Raw genomic sequence first — 4,906 nt, 5'->3', positions numbered from 1 at the left:
GTGTAGTTGTAGACAAATGGAATATGAAATGTAACCAGATAGTCAAATGACCCCATAACTCTCTAGCTGTAGTATCTCAACGGGTGGCTGTAGGTCTAAGCACACTGTTAGCAGTAATAATCAATGGAGGCAAGTTGGACGTTTTCAGAGAGAGAGAGAGAGAGAGAGAGAGAGAGAGAGAGAGAGAGAGAGGGGTAACAGGAGATGGCACCAGCCATGATTTTGGGGAAGGGGGTGGGGCGGGCAATTACGCAAGGGAAGATCCCTGACCAACCATACATCGACAGGACCACCGTAGGTGTAGGGTCGTTTGGAAGGCAGTGCGCCATTCTCGATAGTTGACAGCGTACCATGATAGTCTTTTAAACAGTCTACTCACCTGTGCTACAGAGAGAACGTTTGTTCACGCATCTTTGCACTATGTTATAAAACAAAATCAAATTCGAGAATTGATAAATGAGAAATATTTTTGTCAAGAAACTGTAGACTTTCTTGTTCTCCAAGTGTTTCGAAAATGTGGATTTGACAATAGTCATGTTATTCAGTGTGATATGCAAAATACTAAGAAACGTATACGATAAACTGATTTTGTAGGTCCTGAAGCAGTTAAAAAAAAAAAAAAAAAAAAAAAAAAAACCTATTGTAACTCGTGAACAGTCACGAACTACGTTTACGAAGTGTAACATCCTGATTTTCCTTACTCTTTGTGCTGCTTTTGACACAGTGGGGCATGAGCTACTACTAATTGATTTGCGATCCATTGGTATCAAGATTAAGCTTTTTAGTATCTTAAAGTTTACTTGATTGACAGGAACTATTGTGCGCAAAATGAAAATTCTTATTCACCACGTGAATCATTAAGAAGAAAGCTACCCAAGAGAAGTGGCCCAATACTATCTTTTAGAATTATATGCCATTGGTCTATCAGTAGCATGGAGTGAAACTCAAGCTATTTTCGAATGATACACAATTTACATTCTTCATAAATGATATTGATACATTTGAGAATTTAAACCATGTTCTACCTATTGTTAGGGAATGGATGACAATTAGACATCTAAGAACTAAAAGAAAATAAGAATGAGTTTATGGTGGTAATTTATTTCTAGGAAGCCTGGGTGACATGCAAATAAATATTGACAATTTGGTCATAATCTAGTAATGTTTACGACCTGGGTGTATCAATGGACTATAATTTGTGCCTCAGTGCTCAAACAGATAGTAAGAACCACTGGATATCACCTGAGAAGCATTGTTTTTGTAAAGAAATATCTGGATGAATGTTCCTTTAAGAAACGTGCGATTAACTGCATTATTACCGGGATTGATTTCTGCAACTGTTTCTTACAAATTACTTAAAAGTACAACTTGAGAAGTACAGAAGATAAACAGAAGAGCAAGATTGGTAAAAGGTGTCCCACCCCAAGAAAGGATTACTACTGTACTGATTGAACTACATTGATTGCTTATTGAATTTGGAATAGATTATCAGATATTTGCAATGACTGATAAAGTTTTCAGAGGTGTGCGTCCAAAATATCTAAGGAATTACTACACATTGTGCAGCCAATAGTTGAAGGTGGTTAAATTTTAAGAACTGCTTTTGTGGTCCTATACTGCAAGGGAACCCTACTCTCTACAGGACCTTCACAGTCCTTTTAGCATGCGCATTCCAAGGCATTCAGCATTTCACACCGTATACTGCTCGCAAGCCTAGATTGTAAAGTCTATATTATCGAAGTACTTAGAAAACAAGAAAATCTTCAGTTTACTCTTGAAAGCCTTAATATCTTCAGTCTTTCAGATGTATAACGGGAGCTTATTGTATAGTCTTGAGGACGCATATTTGAAAGTTCTACAACCTATAGTTATTTGAGTCAAGATGTCCGGTTGTGGTTTCCAGAGCTTTAAATTATATAAATTGTTTATATGGCCCCACTTAAATTAAACAAAAACAGAAATACTGGTGATAGGAAGGCTTTTATGAACAAGTTGAAGGCTTTTTTATCAAAGTGCTATGATTCCGTGAATTTGACAATTAACGCGTATTACGCTATATTGTCTAAATACTGTTTAGTAGGGCCACTTCACGTATCTTAGCCTTATAAGATTAATTAAATGAGGTTTCAGTTATTGCTCACATGTCAAATTATTTCTTATTAATCAACCCCATTGTTTTTATTTCGAACAGATTAAATATTTACATAGACGCAGTATATGACGGCTTTAGTATCGACGCTGAGCTTCAATACTTGGAGGTTCCTGATCTGAGATTCAGCCAAACAACACCTAAGAGTAAAAGAGAAAAAGAAGAAAGCAACAGAGGAGAAAAATCATCATAAAATAGAGAAGATGGACAAAGTAGCGAAAAGTCTACTGCTATTCTCAACATTCTCGTCCATGGTGTATGCCGGTTGGTGTGACTTTATCATTATTATTATTATCATCATCATCATCATCATCATCATCATTATTATTATTATTATTATTATTATTATTATTATTATTATTATCATTATTATTATTATTATATTGCTAAGTTTGTATAGTGTAAGGTCTTTAATTTTCATCATATTTGTTAATCTGGAATAGATTATAGTCAAGATGAATTTAAGATTGTCAATTTTATTTTTATTGAGTAAAAAACATTTCCAGATTAATCTTAGTTTAAAGATTTTCTTTCAAAACTAGCGACATTTCTACTTCTATGCAATAGCATTTTAGACAGGATTACTTGAACGAGAAACATCTTTAGACTAGAGAGTTATGGAGTCCTTTGACTGGACAGACAGTACTACATTGGATCCCTCTCTCTGGTTACGAGTCATTTCATCTTTACCGACTCATACACAGAATAGCCTGGCATATTCTTCACACATTTTGCTCTTTCCTCATACTCTTGACAACACTGAAATTACAAAAAAATTTGCCTTCTCTCGGGAGGTTAACTACTGCACTGTAATTGTTCAGGGGCCACTTTCCTCTTGATAAGGGTAGAAGAGATTCTCTAGCTATGGTAAGCAGCTCTTCTAGGAGGACACTCCAAAATCAAACCAGTGTTCAATAGTCTTGGGTAGTGTCATAGCCCCTGTACCATGGTCTTCTACTGTCTTGGCTTAGAGATTTCTTGCTTGAGGGTACATTCGGGCACACTTTACTATCTTACTTCTCTCCATCTTGTTATTTTGAAGGTTTTATATCTTATATATGAAATATTTATTTTAATGTTGTCATTGTTCTTAAACTCCTCTTGATGTTCATTTCCTTGATGTTCATTTCCTTGCTGTTCATTTCCTTGCTGTTTATTTCCTCATTTTTTTTCCTCATAGGTCTATATTTCCTGTTGGAGCCCTTGGTCTTATAACATCATACTTTTCCAACTAGGGTTGTAGCTTAGCAAATAATAATAATAGTAATAATGATAATTAATAAACTAAATGTAGTGTCATAGAATTAAGAATTAATTCAAACGGCCTTCGATAAATCTTGACGATAAAAATAAAATCAGTTATAAATAACCTGAAACTGGGATTAAACTATTGAAGACCTGCAATCAGCTTGCAGTTTGGACGAACTTGGAATCGAAATTCTGTTAAGGGTAAGGGTGTTATTGATTCAGGTTAAGAGTGCTAATCGTGCTAACGGCTCAACCTAAGAGCCAACGTCTAGGAGTCAAATTTAGTCCCTTAGTAAAAGAAGTTATTAAAGATATTCCGAATATAAGTGCGTGAATTTACTAATTTGTGCTTTCACGCATTGAAGTGAGGCATTCCTAAAGATACATCATAAAAAATAGTAGGATTCTTTAAGGAGAAAAAAAAATAGAGAAAATGGAAGAATAATGCTATTTATGATTATTAATTATAATTTTCATCATCATTATCATTATCATTATTATTATCATTATCATTACTATTGTTTGAACACTAGTACACAAGTGAAATTCCAATTATTATTATTATTATTATTATTATTATTATTATTATTATTATTATTATTTAGTGATCTGGTCAAACACTACGTAACACATAAAAATCCGATAACCCCCCTAAGTCACTGACTATCCTGTCAATTTAAGATTAATATAAATTTGAATGTCATCTAAGCTACTTAACATAAATTGTTTTGCCTCACTGGTACCAAAAATTTAGTTTTCACTTCATTTAGTGTGGATTGTTTAAACATCATCCATTCTCTAACATGGCACCAAGGTCATTTAATTTTCCTGTTGTATCCCCTGACTTATTTATGGAGAGAAAAAAAACGTGCATTATTAGTTAATATCTTGAAACTTTAATCTTGCTTTTGTAGTACCTATTACACTATTACCTTTACAAATTCCAAGACATTTTTAATACTTTCTGCCATACACGTGAGCTTTCAAATACCCAAGGGGTTCATCAACAATATCAGCAAGTCGTAGACCATTTAGTGGTACAGCATTTCATGCACAGCTTTTATCAAAAGCTAAACTAAGATAAAGTGAAATCAGGATGCTACTAAAATTTCAAACACCAATTCCAACAGAAGGTACTGCAGTCTTCAAAAGTTCAAACTTTCAGCGAATGTTTTTATGTTGAACGGGCTGACATAAGTCTCTTTTCATGGTTCATGTAGGAAATGTCTATCCATGTTTTTGCTGTTCTTAATTTAAGACGTTTTATTCTAATTGTTCATACTTCTCCTGTAGTTTATTTATTTCCTTTCCTCACTGGGCTATTTTCAACCGTTGGAGCCCTTCCGCTTATACCATCCTGCTTTTCTAACTAGGGTTGTAGATTAGCTATTAATAATAATAATAATAATAATAATAATAATAATAATAATAATAACAATAATAATAATAATAATAATTGCCTTAAAAGTCTTTTCCAGCAACAACTAAGTCTAAACACCTCTGTGTATT

General features: G+C 33.8%; 1 pseudogene; it reads left to right on the top strand.

The window, feature by feature from the left end:
• The first annotated feature begins 262 nt into the window (after positions 1-262).
• The window catches only part of LOC137627633 (neuronal acetylcholine receptor subunit alpha-6-like), a 26,291-nt pseudogene continuing 21,647 nt past the window's right edge, over positions 263-4,906 (top strand).

The sequence above is a fragment of the Palaemon carinicauda genome, chromosome 35 (assembly GCF_036898095.1).
Source record: "Palaemon carinicauda isolate YSFRI2023 chromosome 35, ASM3689809v2, whole genome shotgun sequence".
Classification (NCBI taxonomy): Eukaryota; Metazoa; Arthropoda; class Malacostraca; order Decapoda; family Palaemonidae; genus Palaemon; species Palaemon carinicauda.
The sequence above is the reverse complement of the archived record's forward strand: the minus strand, read 5'-3'. Positions and strand labels throughout refer to the sequence as shown.